Source organism: Taeniopygia guttata, chromosome 6 (assembly GCF_048771995.1).
Source record: "Taeniopygia guttata chromosome 6, bTaeGut7.mat, whole genome shotgun sequence".
NCBI lineage: Eukaryota > Metazoa > Chordata > Aves > Passeriformes > Estrildidae > Taeniopygia > Taeniopygia guttata.
The window spans coordinates 5,088,083-5,105,947 of NC_133031.1; the positions used below are offsets into that span (position 1 = coordinate 5,088,083).

General features: G+C 44.1%; 1 protein-coding gene across 14 annotated transcripts in view; it reads right to left on the reverse strand.

Moving 5' to 3' along the window:
- The window catches only part of PCDH15 (protocadherin related 15), a 617,117-nt gene that overhangs the window by 341,355 nt on the left and 257,897 nt on the right, over positions 1–17,865 (reverse strand). For all 14 annotated transcript variants that reach the window (XM_072930869.1, XM_072930868.1, XM_072930871.1 and 11 more), the window contains one exon: positions 17,182–17,229. The gene's annotated coding sequence lies outside the window, so the exon portion shown is untranslated. The remainder of the gene's footprint in view (positions 1–17,181; positions 17,230–17,865) is intronic.

A 17,865-nucleotide genomic window follows, 5' to 3' on the forward strand; every position in this document is an offset into this window, starting at 1 on the left:
AGGAATGCAAATTGGGCTTGAGGCCAATGTAAAGCATCACCAGAATTTCAGAGCTGATCATCCCTGGCACATCCCAGTGCACAGGGACAGGCAGAGGAGCAGCCAAGGAGCTGAGAGGACAAAGCCAGTCAAGACCTTCCAACAGCAGCTGCTGAGGACAGGAGCTGCTCTCTGGGAAAATACTAGAGAAAAGAATCATGGAATTATAGAATCCTTCATCTTGGAAAATCCCTGCCAGCCCGTGGAGTCCCAGCTGTGCCCAGTGCCCACCTTGTCCCCAGCCCAGAGCACTGAGTGCCACCTCCAGCCCTTCCTGGGACACCTCCAGGGATGGGCACTCCAAAGCTCCCTGGGCAGCCCCTGCCAAGGCCTGAGCACCCTTTCCATGGAGAAATTCCTGCTGCTGTCCAAGGAAGGAACATTCCTTCCCCAATCTCTCAGAGGGTCTGTAACTCATGAGCAAGACCTCTGTCCTGTATTTGCCTGCATCCTAAATGTACCCACCCAGCCTTTTCCATCCTACTGGGACCTGAGGTTATTTGGATTAATTCTCCCTGGGTGTTTCACTATTTCCTTACCCTCATTTCTGTGCTCACAACTCCTGTAAAGTGTCCAATGTTTCCACCCTTTCTGTTTAAATCCCACAGACCTCACCACAACAGAACATTTTTCTCTAAGTGACAACTTGCAGTGGCTTATTTGTGCTTCAAGATTTTGATAGCAGACAAATTCTTCTGTGACACCCCAAATCCCTAACCAACTGGAAAATTAAGAAGAATGCAAAGCTGCAGATCAATGGAAATTCTTTTTCCCCCTCCATCATACCTAGCTAAGTTTCAAACCCAGCTGAAAAATTCTGGGTGCCCAGCTGAAAAATTCTGGGTGCCCAGCTGGCTCTGCTGGGTGCCACAGCAGAGCCAGCTGTGGTTACCTCTGGGCCTTTTCTTGTATCACTGCACAGCTACAGGAACTTTAGGGAGAGTCTTTTAGGGAGGATCTTTTAGGAACAAATCCACCTTGGGGAGGAATGCCCCAGTGCTGAGATACAATTCAACCAAAGCACCAACCACAGAACCTTTAAAATTATCTATGACTCTATCTTTTGCACAGGGAAAATAAATTAAAGGGTGTGCATGGGAGAGACAAATCATGGAGATAAGGATCATATATAAATCTACAGAGGCTACGTAATTAGTGCACCAGAGATCTGGGATCACTCCTGTTCTCCTGGTGAGGATGGAGGTGGGAGAGTGCTCCAGTTCAGGTCACTTCTGAAGGACTGTCCCTCGTTGTCCCCTGCTCACTGGTCTGCACTGCAGGGAGCTCTGGGAGCATGGAAACTATTCCTGGAGGATAGAACCATGAAATCCAGGAATGGTATGGCTGTTCCAGCAGCTACTCCAGGCCCCAAGCTGCAGACACACTGCATGATTGGACATGTTGGAGACATGTGGGATCCCCAGCAGGAACTTCTCCAACCTACACCACACTTTAGTCCATCCAAAAATTCCCTTGCTGGATGTTGGCTCAGGAGAAGCCCCCGTGCTCCAGCCAGCTTTGATTGAACTTCAAAGATAAACCACAATGTTTTAACAACACCTCACAGAAAGGCGCTCAGAGAAGTCTGGGATAGTTTTCCTAACTCAACACCAACTGCCCTGACTGCCCAAGCCCTGGGATTGCAGCAGTTCTGCCGAGTGGTGCCCACTAAAGAGCTAAATCTGAATTCATATTCATTTCTTAGAGTGATGCCAAGCACCAGTGGGCACTACAAAGCCTGAACTGAATCCTTGGCATGATTTAAAGCCAGTATTTCTATTTTCTGCCGAGTTTCTCTGGGAAGAGAGGTTCACATAATCATTCCATGCTGCTGCCTTTTTGTCCTTCCCCCAAAATCCTTTGATAGCAGCATCAAAGCTATTAAGATGCAAATCACTTCAGGAAAGCTGCAGCCAAGATAGAGGAGAGCGATTCCCAAACATCCCTATGAGGGGATGTGCTGCAGTTTCACTTCCTGTGCATTAAATGTAAGGAAAATATATGGAAAACCAGTTGTTTCCAGTCTCCAGAGGAGGGAAAAGCCCCCAGAGCCCAGTGAGGAGATGGGAACCACAAGGAGCCTGGAATTCACCCCTCCTTTTACTCAGAGCAAGACTTTTAGGTTCAGGAGCATTTCTCAGTTCATCCACAAGGATGATCTCTCCCTGGAAATAGTTTTTAACAGGAGTACACCAAGAAGGGATAAACAGATAAACATTTGATGCACTGATAGTGTTGTGGCACAGCCCTTATCACCTGGAATAAAGCAGAGAGGCTTTCAGGAGGGAATGCCATATCCTGCTTTTGTACCCATAAAAGCTGGAATTTCCCATCACTGTATTAAAACCCGAAGTTCTCCCACTGTAAGTATTTTTTTCATTTCCCAGAGAGCATGGAAAACAGCTCTGAGAGCATCTCTGCAGTTCTTTTAAAGCCAGAGCCAGCCACTGCTGCAACCTCATCTCCCTCAGTCTAACTCCATCCATGAGACCTGTAGAGGGCAGTGGATAAAAGAAAATGAACCACCAGAAGGAGCCATAAATGTTAAATACAAATTAAAAAAAAACCCCAAAAAACTGGCATCTCATCGAAGGACTTCCTCATATTGAAAAGCTTACAGGTAATTCCGTGGATTAATGGATTACTGCAATGGGATTTTTCCAAGCCCAAATCCCAGGCTCTCTGGCAGATTGCACTGACAGGCTTTACAGCAGAGCTCTTCCCTTAGGATTTACCTTTTTTTTTTATTTTATCTTGCACCTAAGCTAAAACCTGCAGCTGGCCCTCCCACTGCCATGCTCCTCATGGGCAAACAAGACTTCCCCTTCCTCCACAGAAAACCACCTTAAGCCAAGGAATGGGGAAAATACAGCTGAGCAAAGCTGAGTGTTTGCACAATATACAACAGCGTGACATTAGTGTTCAAATTAATATCAATTTAATATCAAACCAGCCAGGACCCAGAGCAGAAAGCAGCCTCCTGGATAATTCCTCTGTGCTTTTCAGACACACTGCTAATAACTTTATTATCCATTTGGCATATACAATTAACTCATTACTGATGGAATATGTAAAATCCAGGGTAAAACTCCAATTAGGCACAGCAGATAAAAGCAGTACAGCAGGTACAGGATCCTTGGCCTTATCTTGCACATGAGAGCATTAATCAATACAGCACGGGTGCTTATGATCACCTCATTTCAGCCGTGCTCTAGTAACTTCTCCCAGCTTTGTAAACCTCGTGCAATTCCAAAATTGGCTCTGCAATTACCACAGGCAGAGCTCTCCGTACCTCCTTAATGCCCCTTTATCTCTGAAACGCAGATTAGACCTGCAAAGGCACCAAAACCACCGAGAAGGCAGAGGAATAGGGCTGGAAAATGTGTTTGTTAGGCTGTCGGAACCCCAGCCTGGTTCAGGGGTTCCGTGTGGTGGAAAAGTCTCTCCTCCAACTCGTGCTTCCAAAGAAAACTCAGCAGCCTCTTGTTGTCCGGTCTCAAGGCAGTTTATTGCAAGTTATCTAAAAGATTTTCTTCTCTGGCTACTGCAGTTTGCTCAGCAGCTCAGGCAGAGGCACACACACACCCTGACATCCTCTCTGACTCCCAGTTCCTTCTCTCCTTCTCTCCCCAGGCCCCTGGCTGCTGCTGTCTTTTATATGGTACATTACGTGTTACATGTTTATAGTTTTTCCCCAATACCTACTACCTATATTAAATAGTGCTTTTCTATCCTAAACCAATCTGTGAGTGCCAACATCATCAAGAACATGCAGGTAAGGAAGAAGAAAGAGGAGGAACAGGACCGGCCTACATTCCTCCATCTTAAAACCTCTGACCCCCATGTACAAAGTAAAAACCCCCTGTACAGGTGTTAAAACCCCCTTGTACAATACTAATAAATTCTTCCCTCTACTTTGTAACTACTTCTACTCTAATACCTAAACTTTTGTGACTTATTGTTCGACCTGCAAAGTTGGTAAATCATTCCATGGTTCAAATCCAAAATCACAGCTGTTTCCAGCTGCCTGCCAGGGTCTCAAATGCTTCTGACCAGGGCTTGGAACCTCCAAAAATGTCTGAGGGACATGTTGAGTTCCGACATTAGGTGATGCCAGGGGGTTAATAGGGAAAGGCCCAGCGGTCTGGAGCTGCTGGGGTGCAGAACTGGATCTATCCCAGTCCCGTGGTGAGTCACGGTCCCTGCTGCATCCAAACCCTCCGAGAGGCAGAGATCAAAGCGGGAGCCAGCGCTGCGCTCTCCTCCTTGCAGACTCCGGCTGAGTCACCGCGTTATAAATTGCCACTGCTCCCGAGGAGTCAGACACTGACAATTCACTCCTACCTGCTGCGCTTTTTCATCTCCTTTCTGATGGTTTTATTTTTGCCTCCCCCTGCCACAGTTTCCTCTCTTTGCCATCAGTGTTCCCTATTGTACGGTTCTCTCGGATTTAAAAAGGGGTGGAGAGCTAATGGCTGTTTTTGTAACACACATTTGTGAAGGTAAACATTCACATGGACTTCTGAGCCTTCCTCATACTCTGGCAGAGTTGCTGAAGAGTCCCAGAGTGAGAGCCTGTAGGCATGAAAAATTGGGACAGTGCTATTCATGCTCAGAATGGAATGAAACAAAATCATTTCGCTATCATCTGTTATAGAGATCTCTGCTCTCATCTGACATACAGATCTCTGCATGTCACAATAATGTGGGGACACATTTTGGAGGGGGTTTGCAGAGACTGAAGGAATTTTTCTCCTGGGAGAAATCTGTTTTTTTGTGATGACACTCTTCCTTCTCCAGAAAGGAGAATGAAATGTTAAAGAAAATGAGGAAAAAGTCCAAAGTGAAAATAAAAAGCAGGTACAAGCAAGAAAGAGAACTAAGAATGGATCATGAACATGGTGGAATCAGTCCAAGGTTGGACTGGATGATCCTGGAGGTCTTTTCCAACATTAATGGCTCTGTGATATCATGATTCAAAAAGTGACAACAAAAAAAAAAAATAAAAAGAGATGGGTGGTAAGGTCTTGGAGTAGCACCTTTGGATGGAAACGGCACTGGGGAGGTCAGAAGTATTGTTCTGACTTCATCAGTCATGGAAGGTGCCCATAGCCACACACCTCCTGAGTGCCAACCCACAGCACAAAGGAAGGATCTCCTGGTTTTGGGAGGAAAAAACACTGCTAGTGGTGCTTTTACTCTCTCACACAGAGCAGGTCACACTGCACGCCCCACCCTGGCAGCACTGTGCTCCCATCTGGCAGGAGCTTGTTCCTCTCTTTACATGCAGCCTTTATTCCAGATTCTCAGTCACACCTAAGTGCTCTCCAACCAGAGCACAGACAAGTCCAACTGCTTGGGAAATTGGCCCAACCACAATGAGAGGCTGGATCTTTCCATGATGAAAAATGGGTCCTCAGGTGCATCATCTCAAAGAACAAATCTCCTGCTCAGGGGTGAGCCAGTGGCTCCCTGGCCCAGTTAGAGAGGCTCCAGCTGAACCCAGACAGAATTAAAGCCTGCTCTACAAGCACTCAGCCCAGCAGCTGAGATAACCCTAATTTTCCTGTCTCTACCACAGGCAAATGACCATGGAATTGAATACGAATGAAGAGAAGCTGGATTCTTTAAAGAAACCATTTGCTTATGGTTTGCTCCTTTGGGAGTGGTCCAAATGCAGTGCTGAAGTTCTTTCCAGCATTCCTGTGACAGAGGTTTTCATTTTAACCAATGGAGTTGTCAGGATAATTAATCCAAAAACATCAGAGGTTTATGTCCAAAAAGGAGAGAGAGGAGTCCTGTAATTTATTTGAATAAAGGGAGAGGCCATGGGGCATTTCCCTGGGGAATGCCTCCTTTTGATCCTAATTTCCAGGCCACATGTCCCTCTCTCTTTCTCCATTGGCTGAGGTACTTGAGAGGCACAGATTCCCTGAAAAATCTAATATCCAAGACCCCCTTCTAATGTATAACACCCCTTTTATCTTTTCCTTTCCTTTTCCTTGAATTCCATTCAGTGGAATTCTTTATGGAATATATGGTTCTTCTTATTGTTTCTTTCATCTCTCAGTATCCACTTTTATCAGCAGTACAGTTTATAAAGACACATCTCTCATTCCATTTATCAATCAGTGGAATCCTTCCCATTGTTTCTTTTATCTCTCAGTATCCAGCTTTATTCACCAGGAGACCCACAGTTTGTTTGTAAAGACAAGTCCCTCATTCCTTTCAAAGTCAATATAAAAAGACAGGTCTCACACAAAACTCCAGTTTGTTCAAAGCCCCAAATCCAGGTGCAGGGATGGCTGCACAAAACATTCTCAGTGGAGGTGCAGCAGCTGAGGGCACTGGAAGCTCTAAGGCTTTGCTTCCCCTGCCTGGTCCCTTCTGGAAACTCCTGCTCTGGATGTGACCTTGTGAAAGCACCGTTTGGGGAGAAGGGAAGGTCTCTGGTAATAAATATGAGCATTTGCTATGATTTATCATTTCTACCTGCTCAGAAAAATAATTGCTTTAAATTATGTAAGATGGGGTTGATAACTGCAAAGAACAAAACCTGAAACCTCAGAGATATTTGTTCCACTTTATGGTCTCTCACCTTCAAATATCTTGGCCATATGGTTATGTAGAAAACTTGGTAAAACCAATACTCTAGCAATAAAATTGCTCAGCAGCAGGAAATCATTTGGCTCCTTAGGCCACTGGCAAATGAGACAGGGTTTTTTGAATGTACTGTTAATATTCAGACAGGGAGGTAAGTCACTCAAAAATAAACATATTTAATCCAAAGACTTCTACAAACAATTCCAAATCTATTTTCATTCTTCCATTAGTAAGTACACTGCGAAGCTTCTGGCAGGCATTGCCATTTGTTTTAGCTCATTATAATAGCTCATTAAAAATAGAAATAAAAACCCTGGAATATCCAAGCTAACTTAATGGGAACAGGGGGAAACTTCAGTCCCCACCATCAGCACTGCCATTCTTCAACTTTAATTGAAGCAAAATGAACTCATGTCTTCCTACAATAGAATTTACAGGTGAAAGCAAAACCCCTGAGTTTGAAATTGTCTGGGTACTTGGCGAAGTCCTCTGCAGGGATAAAGCACATCAATGTTTCCCACTGCCAGTCACCATTTCAGCTGTGAAATGTCCTTCCAATGATCAGGTGCAGAGGCTGTAGGAGATTCCTGCATCTGGAAATACAGAGCACAGATGGATTGGTTGGATTTGTAGCTTGATCAGTTTTTCACCTCTTGGAAGCTGGAGGAGTGGAGTTACCCCTTGGGTTGATATTCTACAACCCATAGCAACCCTGAGTATTTTAAATTCACTTTATATGAGCAGGACTGGAAATCTGATGGGTCTACAAACCCATCTATCATCATGTTCCAACTACATTATTAACACTCAAAGTACCAGGTTTTGAGGAATTTCCATATGGATGGAAACTGAATAATCACAGTTTAATTTTACTTAATGCAATAAGTAAATAATCAACTCACAAATATGGCTATGAATTAATCTCACTTCATCCTATGACCTCTTTGTCTCTTGGGCAATCATTTAGTTTACTCGGAGAAGATGATTAAACTTAAAATAGTTTAATCATCACCACCTTAGGCCATTTAGTTGTGTTCATTTACTCCTTTGATGACAGAAGTGAAACTCTTTTCTTCATACTCTCAGGAGATTCTAGTGCCCTTTGAGAAATCTTGCATGGATCCCAAAAAAGCAGAGTGGAATAAATTGCCTAACTCTTGACACATGCTTGGACCCCAACTCTTCATCTACACCATAATGAAATTCAATTTTAAAACATTCCTGCTAGAAATAAACTGATTTATTAAATACAGTACCACCCATTACGATATGAAAAGCACATTTAAGTGAAAAATGCTGATGTGAAAACAGTAATTTTGTTTGCAGATTTTCCCTGGAGTGAAACAAAAGTGTGCATGGAAATTATCCCAAGCAAATCTCTCAGCTCTATCCTTCTGATCATCATGGTGCCTCCTCTGGATTTGCTCAAAAATTACCTTTTTTCAGTTTTCTCTTTACTTTCTGTAGTCATAACAACTATAGGTCTCCTGTCTTTCTGGAGATAGACCAGATATGGCTTCTCACTTATTCCCCAGCTCCAAAGCGTCTGGAAGGTGACACTTGGTTGTGGAGGGGGTTGGTTCAGAAACTGCTGATACTACCCTGAAAAATATTACTCATCTCCAAGGAGGAAACTCTTTATTTTCAGCTGGCCCTGGCTGCAGAGGTCACAGGTTTCTCTAGAGGACAGGAATGACACATTCAGTGTATTACTCAGGCAGGAATTGAATTACTGCTCTCCCAAGCTTGGCATTTGACTTGGCTGTCAAGTACACAACATCTAATAAAAGGCACTGGGCTGTTGCACTGTGCTGACTTGCAGCTCTCAGAGGCTGGAGGAGATGGGGTTGGCTTTGCCTTGATGTTGAGGAAGGAGGCTTGCCAATAATTGTGACCCAGATGAATAAACATGTGTTCAGTAAGGCTCTTTTTCTACAAATTTAATAACAAGTTTCAGGGGTTGAGGTGAGAACAGGGGGAAGTTTGGATAAATAAAAGTGTAGGAATGTCCCAGGAGAGCCTGATATGTACCTAGCACATGTTCTATGCATTGCAGCACTTCTTTTCTGACTGTAACAGTAGTTTCAAGGCAAGGGCTAGGAGGTGGTGGATCAGTCCTGGCAGGAGTTCCAGGCCACCTTTGGAATTAATTTTGGGTATGATCTCAGTCTCTGTCTTACAGAATGACAGGCATGATGCAGAGCCTGGCATCACTCACTTGGTGAAGGGACAAAGCCCAGAACACACCCTAAATAACACAAAACCAGTCCAAGACAGTGCTCCAGAAGGGTTTGAAGAGGGAGCTGAGTGTGAAGGCTTCATCCCAGAAAAGTCTGTGTCCCATGCCAGGTAAATCCTGCAGAGGGACAGGCAGCAAAGGCAGCACTCTCACACTCAGGAGCCATGAGCAGAGCAGGGGGAAGGGTTGTCTGTGGCAAGCACATTTCTCTCCCTCTCAGGATTTTCATAGAGGTGCACAGAGAGAAATGAAAGAGAAAACAATTTCTATTTCTGCTCCTTGTTTTTCCTATGTGGAATGTATTTGGATAATTGTTTACCTGGGGTGAGTGCTTGATTGGATTCTGGTGAGGATTGTTTGAGCCTGATGGCCAATCCAACCCACCTGGGGCTGGACTCTTGTGAGAGGGTCATGAGTTGTGTGAGAGTCAGAGAAAGTAGTATGTAATTTTAGTATCCTCCTTTTATATAGTATATTAATGTATTTTAGCATAGTCATAATAAAGAAATAATTCAGCCTTCTGAACTGAGTCAGACATCATCATTTCTTCCCATTGGGTTCGCCTGCATTTACAATAGTTGTCCACCAGAGCAGCAAACATGGAGCCTTGTGCAGGCACTGCCAAGAGAAGTGAAATGCTCCCACGTCTGCCTTCCAAAGTGTACAATTCCAGAATATCCCATTAAAAGTCTGCTGGGATGCCAGGAGAACAGGATGTTCTACCTCAGCTCCAGAGTGATTTGGAACAGCTGCAGTGCAGAGCAGCCTGTGTGTGTTTCAGAGCAAGAGAGTCCAAGGAATGTTTTTGGGAGCCCTCTCCAAGTAAGTCTGCAGTGACCATGGAGGATTCAGAAAAAGAATCTTTACCCAGTCAGCACCATTTTATGAACAGTCATGTTTAAAGCAACTCTGAATTAGCCACTGGTCCTCGAGGGTCAGAAGCACAGAATAAGCTGGGGAGCCTCTAAACAAAGAGTTCCATCTTCCCAGAACAGCAGTGTGGGATTAACACCTTGCCCATATCTCCAAAAAGAAGATCTGCTAATGGCAAGATGGAGAACTATCGAGCTCAAGCTTGTTCATACGGCCACATCACCGTCCTACAGCTTCTCCTGAGGGACAGCTCCCATCTCTGCTCTGGGAGCAGGGAAGGGCTGGAGCTGTGCCAGATGGGTTTAGGGTGGATTTCAGAGAAAGGTTTTTTCCCCCAGAGGGTGCTGGCACTGCCCAGGCTCCCCAGGGAATGGGCATGGCCCCAGTGCTGCCAGAGCTCCAGGAGCCTTTGGACAAAGTTCTTAGGTATGGGATGGGATGGGATTGTTGGAGTGTCTGGGCAGGGCAAGGAGTTGGACTAGAAGATCCCTGTGGATCCTTTCTAATTCAGGATATTCCATGATAATACATCAACCTGCTTCTGCCCAGACCAAATTCCTAAAGATTTTGGAAGAAGCTTTGACTAAACCAAGAACAAGGAGTGTGGGCAGTCGTTGCTGTTGTGGCCAGAGCCAATCACTCAGAACCATGGATGAAATCCAGGGTCTTCAAAGGAAGAAATAAAGAAAATAACCTCTAAACTTTCATTTTTCTCACTTCTCTATATCAGATGCTTGCACATCTTGATTAGAATTCAGGATGACTTATGTTCCATGGCCCTTCTAATCCATAAAATACTACCACCACACAGAGTTGCTTGCAAAGATGCTCTAAGGCATAGTGAGCAAAATCCCTGATAGGAATTTTCCTCCTCTTTATTCAAATAAATTTAAATTCTTTTCCTTTTCAGACCTCCAGACTGATACATAACAGCAGCCACTATTTAAATTAGGTGGTGATGGTGAGTTTCTGTGATGTACTGTTCATTATTTTAAATTAAACAGAGAAAAAGTGGACTCGTATCACAACTATTGAAAGTGGTTTTCCTTTCCTGTCGATTTACATCCAAATAACCAAGTTATCAACCTTGCAAATGTCAACCTGCACTGAGGCAAGAAGGTGTGAAGTTCTTAAGCAGACACTCTCCTTGGAACTGAAAGGTCAGTGTGCATGTTATTTATTCTTCCTGGGGAAAGATTCTACTCTTAAGTCAGGGAAGGTTTTTACACTATCCACAGAAATAATAATGGAAGGCTTTAACCAAGGAAAGACCAGCCTCAGCCTAAATAAAAAAAGATTCTACAAAAGGATTATTTTTTTTTTTTTTTAACATACAGACAGAAATCTATCCAGAGAATAAAGTCAGGAATTGAAGAGCATTGTCCTTCAGGCTCAGGTTTGGATTCTACTCCTCTTGAGGGTGTCAAAACTGCCAAATCCACTATGACTTCCACACAGGAATGTCTCTTACTGGCACCTCTTTTCCACAAATTTTATAAACCCTTAAAAACCATCCTGTCCTGGTTATGGCTGGGATAGAGTTAAACCACAACACAAACTTGTATTTCTCTCTTTCACTCCTCTTCTTGGAAACCCCAAAAACCACTAACTTTATAACAAAGTCACATTATGGCAAAGGCAATCCTGCTGCCTGGCTGGCTCCCACTGCCATGATCAACAGTGCAACCCAACATTTTGTTCCTTATGGCATTGTTTTAGTGCAGAGAATTGAGATGGGATGGTGAAAATAAGGAAAATTTGTGGCTGAAGAAATCAAGATTTGGGGTTAGTTGGGGAGACAGATGAAATAAGAAAATAACACTGCACTAAAACACCATTTTTAATGTGCCAGAACCACTGTTTCAAGGGGAGGAACAGCAGCAATGCAGCTCCTGCAGCAACATGTATAAAAATAATTCTAATTTCTGAAAAATAAAGCCACTATTGTTGTAACAAAAGACAGTCTTGCCCTTAAGCTTCCTTGAACACACTGGTCTAGCTTCTAGCACAGCAGCACTAAGGGAAATCAGAGAATATCTTAGAATCACAGAGGTTGGAAAAGACCTTTAAAATCATCAGGTCCAACCATCAACCAGTACCACCACCGTGTTCACCACTAAAACCATGTCCTGAAGTGCCACATCCACACATTTTTTGACACCTCCAGGGATGGGCACTCCAAAGCTCCCTGGGCAGCCCCTGCCAAGGCCTGAGCACCCTTTCCATGGAGAAATTCCTGCTGCTGTCCAAGCTGAGCCTCCCCTGGCACAGCTTGAGGCCGTTTCCCCTTGTCCTGTCCCTGTTCCCTGGCAGCAGAGCCCGACCCGCCCTGGCTGTCCCCTCCTGGCAGGAGCTGTGGAGAGTGCAAATATCTGATTCCCACATCGCCCTAATTGCCAGAAACCAGACACCAAAAAGGCACAGCCTTTTATTAAATCAAATCACCTCTATGATGCATCATAGATTTCATAGAACCCATTTTTTTAATCAAGCCAGGTGAATTCACCAGACACAAGGTTTCACTAACGAGCTGAAGTTGTTTAATTACTTCACAGTGGTTTTTAGCATAAGGAAATGCAAAGCCTTCTCCCTTCTCTGTTAATTAATGCGAAGTCGCTGGTTTATGACACACTTTCGTCAGCGACTTCCCTCCTGCATCTAGCCCCTATCAGGATGTTTATCAGGAAGCATTTATTTAATAATGTGGGGTTCTAAATTGGTTCCTATAATGACAGTATTTTACCCATGGTGGGTGAGAGCTGGAACACAACATGTACAGATTATTATCTTGGTAATGTGTAACTGCAGAGCTGGGATGCAAAAAACAAGCGAGGCATTAAGGGAACAGAAAATACGGCAGAAATCACAGAATCACTCATGGTTTAGGTTGGAAGGGATCCCAAAGCCCATCCAATCCCATCCCTGCCATGGACCAGGGACACCTTCCACAATCCTAGGGTTCTCCAAACCCCAGTGTCCAGCCTGGCTTTGAGCACTTCCAGGGATCCAGAGGCAGTCACAGGAGATAAAATTGTGGGGTTTTTTTTTCCATTTTTGGAGATGGGTAAAAGCTACACAAAGACTGAGAAGCTGCATTCCCATTCAAAAGAGAGGTTGCCACATTTGCGGGGAAAACCACTATTTTATCTCTCCTCGCCCGAGGCTTCTGGTTCTCTGTGTCCAAAGCTAAATTATTTCTCTCCTCAGCAGGACAACAGCCAGTTGGGACACTCTGAGCTTCACCACTTCCTTCTCACTGTTCTCATTTGTTTCCCTACCAGCACAGTCTCCCTGTCAGTGTAGGGGGGGTCTTTCCAAGGGAAACTGTTTTGGTTGTTGCTTGGACATTAAAATCGTTCCAAGTCTTGTTGCTGGTTTCTTGAAATCAGCAATCCCCAAACACTTCTGATGTGTGGTTAGCAAAGCACTTGTCCTCTGTTGCCACTGAGGTCACCTGGGGCTTGGTCACTGTGGGGGCCACTCTCTAAAGGAGACTCTGTTCATGCTACTCTGCCAAAAAAACCTCCTCTGTTAAGAAAAAATGAAAAGGTAAGAACAAGTGGGAGGACTCTTTCTGTCCATCTTTTATCACTTCATACACTCAAACATGCAATGTCCTTCTTCATCCTCTTCTTTCACCTTTATCTTCAAAACAGGCCAAGGAACTCCTGTGAGATGGAGCATCCCCAAACTAACTCTTGGACAGTACCAGAGAGAGAAAAATCACTGTTCAAACAACCAGTTCTGCAAAGTCTTTGCTCTTTCCTGGAGTCCTTACATTCCTTTTGTCCCAGAGGCTCTGACTCCCTCTCAGCTGATCCCACTGCAGGCTGCTTCATCCCTTCCAACCCGCTGGGAATGCAGGAACTGTCTGTCTGCTGCTCTGAGTAATCCAGAACATGTTACACATCCCCTGCATTATTTATACTGGCTACTTACAAGTTGATTTTTATTTATTTCAAGTTTCCATCTGTAGGTTCTGGCTCCCTTTCAAAATCTCCCACTTCCCATCATGTTCTAATGGATATCTGTTCTCTGGGAACATCTGTCCTTAATGGGCCCTGTTAGATGTAACAGTGACACCATTTTCCATCTTATTACATGCACACAGTTTTCTGTTTGTTTTTTAAATCTCCCCAGTGTTACAGCTCCCTCTCATTGCGCAACAACAACAATAAGAAAGGAAAAAAACTAGTTTCAAGTCCTGATGAGTTTTTGATTGCCAACAAAAATGTCGATGCTGGGTTTGCAATAAGATGCCTCCCTGACAGGAGCAACCCCTAAGGAAGAGCAGAGATATTCATCCCATAGGACAATTTCCCTAAACTTCCAACTGACCCCAAAGACTTGCAGCTCACTTGCTTCCTTAACAAAAAGGATTTCTGTTTTTCAGACCTACTGTGAAACTTCCAGAACTACAGCTAACATGGAACAGGTTGCCCATAGAAGCTGCGGCTGCCCCTGGATCCCTGAAAGGGTTCCAGGCCAGGTTGGACAGGGCTTGGAGCAACATGGGATAGTGGAAAGTGTCCCAGCCCATGGCAGGGGGCCTTTCCAACCCAGGCCATTCTGGGATGATTCCCTGATGATGATTCTGGGGGAGGCATCTTTTGTATTTTACAGCTCTTGGCTGGTGAGTGGCAATGCCCAGCTCAGCAAGCATCACCCGTGGGTGGAATTTTTGTCTTCTTCCCTTTGCATCCACCTCTGGAGGATTTCAACTGCCAGTGCCTTGCCCAGCGGTTAATTCTGCCTCAACCCTGCTGCAGTTTTCCACAGCTCCAGTGCTCTGGAGGAAGCACGGCAGCAGACCCCGTGTCTTTCGCAGCTCATTTATCAGTTGAGTATCACAGGTTTGTGCAGATTCCTTGGAGACTGTGCTGCTGTCATCCTCTCGCTCGGGAAACTGCTCAGTTACTCCAACCTTCTGTTTCCTATCTTTTGACCAACTTTTTTCACTGATTTGTAGAGCATTCCTTTTCTTTCGCATCCTTTTGGCTTTAATCCCAAATCCTCAGAAGACTGGACACAGCACAGCACACTTGTGATGATCTACTCCTGTTTCACTGATGAAGACCCACTTCAGGGCTCATTTGCTCCTTTTAACTATCATCTTGGCATCAGTCTGGGGATGCTACTCTGCAGGTGGGGTTGTGCTAAGATTTCCCATCCCTGGAAGTGTCCAAGGCCAGGCTGGACAGGGTTTGGAGGATCCTGGACAGTGGAAGGTGTCCCTGCCCATAGCAGGGGTATGGAACTAGAAGAGCTCCCTCTGGAGCTCCCCCTGGGAGGGCTCTGCCTTCAGCTCTGTCCCAGTGGCTGAGCTGCTGCAGTTCCCCTACCCTAATGGAGTTTTTATATCTTGAGGAACAGGACTGCTCACTTAGAGCCTGAGATCCACCCTGGCTTGGTTCCATTTTTTACTTTGTTTGGAGATTTTTGGAGGGAAGGAGGCAGATGGGCTGGTTCCATAAAAACCAGTTTCAAGGCTGCTACAATAACCCACTTCTTGCTAGTCTGGCACCTTCCTCCTACTCCCCAGGCAAGGTTGGCTTCACACCTGCACTGATTCACACTTGATGGAATCAGGTTCAGAACTTGATATTTTAGATCTAAAATTTTATTTATTCTGACTTTATAACATACCTAGGCTCTCAACTCTTTAGAGTAAATCGCAGCTCTTGGAGGAACAGGTGTCTTGTCAAATTCTAGAGTTGTGAAATCTTCAGCTACGTGCTACAACCACTCTCCCTGGAAAAAAAAGTTGAACTTCCATATGCTGAAACTCTTGTTTTGTTTACAGCAGCCCCCTTATCTTAGTCCCTAATACAATGGCTTATGATTATTAAATTTTATGCTGCATTCATTCTACTAATCCACAAAGTCAACAAAATTCTTTTGTGTAATTCTTGTGTCCTTCACAGCATTGCAGGAGTTTCAAAACCTGCATCAGACCTTGAGCCAAAGTCACTTAAGGAGTAATAGGGAGGGCTCTTCATGAGACCTGTCCCTCAGGAATGCTTCTGATTTCTCCCCTGCACCTGGAGCTCACCTCATCCCGTCCCAGTCCCCTCTTTTCCAAGCTCCTTATCTGCCTTAGCCAGCTCCTTATAATTCCTGTATTAATCTGCGCCATCTCTGCTTTCAATAATAATTTCCTCTGGGAACTGCACTGAATAAATGCTGCCTATAAATCCAGAGAGCTTAAGCCCCCTGCATCTCTGCAGTGTGAGGTATTCTCTAGCTCAGCAAAAAGAACCAGCCTGGTACTCAGATAAAATCACCTGCTGAGCAGAATTTTCCCTTTTATCCCAGTTTCCACTCAGGACCTTCTGGATTATTCTTTGTTCCAAACCTGGCCTAAGAAATCTGCTGATCTGCATGGACTTTCCAGGGTCTCCTTTTGCCCGGTATTCTCACATCAGAATGCATTATACTCCCAGATGTAAATAAACATTAAAGGTTTTGGCTAGGGAGCAGAGATAACAATTGAAAAAGTGATGGATTCACTTTCTCCAAAGGAAGTCGCTAACAAAGCAAAGAGCTTTGCTATGCTTTAGTCAAGTAAATCACACAGACTCAGCAACAAAAAGTCCCAACTAGAAGGAGAATTGGAATTGAAGGATGATTTTCCAGCTTCTTCCCTTGACAGCAACATTAAACTGATGTGGATGTAGAAGGGGAATGGAAATCCCACCCTGACAATTTCTTTGGCAAGAATTACTTCCTGCCAATCGAGAACAACTCTTTCAAATTGCTAATCAACTTTTGAGACTTTATCTGAATTTTTCCTAGGCAAGAAATAACTTTTCTTTCCATTGCAGTTTATGTTGGCACCTGAGTTCAGCACCCAGAAGAAAGAACCTGCCACATTTCCTCCTCCTACCACTCTGTGTTCAAAATCCCAGCCAGAATTCAAACACAAGTTGAGGGGAGATAATCCTGGCCATGAGACGTGCATTTCCAACAAAACCAAGCCTCTTTTCCCTGTGGCCCAGCAGAGCTGCTGAGCCAATTTCCATCTGGTGATTCCAATCAATAAATTCTCAGTGCCACAGAATGTGCAGCAGCCAGCATTCCAGAGGGACACGTTTTCCCTCCTTTCCCCACCACATTTTCAGAGTTAGTAATTTCAAAGACATGACCCTCATCATGGAAGCATGGTTCTCATTGTATGTCTGTACAGACATCATAGAACATTCCTGAATTTAACATCAGGAAGCCAAAATTTAAGGAATACAAGAAAACAACAACAACAAAAAAAAAGTCATTTTCAGGAAATGCAGTGAATGACTTGGCAACTGAAAACCATCCAGAGGTGAACTCAGCCTCAAGGAATATAGGTTATTACAAATTATTCAAGAGAGATTTTTGGGAATAATTTCCAGCAAAAACATGCCCATGTTAAAAAGGAATTATCACGGTACCTTAACTGCACTTCTCAGCCATAGCTGTGGAGATTATATGTTGATCACCTGGAAAAATGTAAAATAGAAAATTAATTATATTGTTCATATCAAAATTACTATTTAAGAAGAGCTACTAATATCACACATTTTCCTTTATTTAAATAGCTTTCACTTCCCAAACAGAGGAGACCATAACATACAGCTTTCAATATCAGCTGTTTTATTCCTGATAAAGGCAGCTTCAAATAAGAAAACAACACCTGAGGTTTTCATTAAAGTAGTTTACATATTTTCATGAAGGCTGTCAACTTGGAAACCAGGGAGAAATTCATAACAAGTTTTATCCTTGTAAAATACCCACCCTAAAACACATCAGGCACTTATCTGTAATTTGCTTTGAATCAAATATATTCTCTGCCCTTCCCCAAGATAAAATATCGAACAGGAACATCTAACTGGCTCTTTCCAGCTCTTTTTTGTCATGTGCCTGTGAGTTATCCCAGGGATAGAAAATGCAACTGAGGGTGCAGGGATATTTTGGGGTTGCTTCTCCAGTGTTTATCCAACTCACACTCTGCCATGGAGGAATTCAGGAAGCATTTGGGCCACAAGGCATGCACTGGGTTGGAGGTTTCCCCTTTCTCCCATCACCAAAGGGAAACACAGGGCAGAGACCCCAGGGCTCCAAACAGGGAGGGAGCA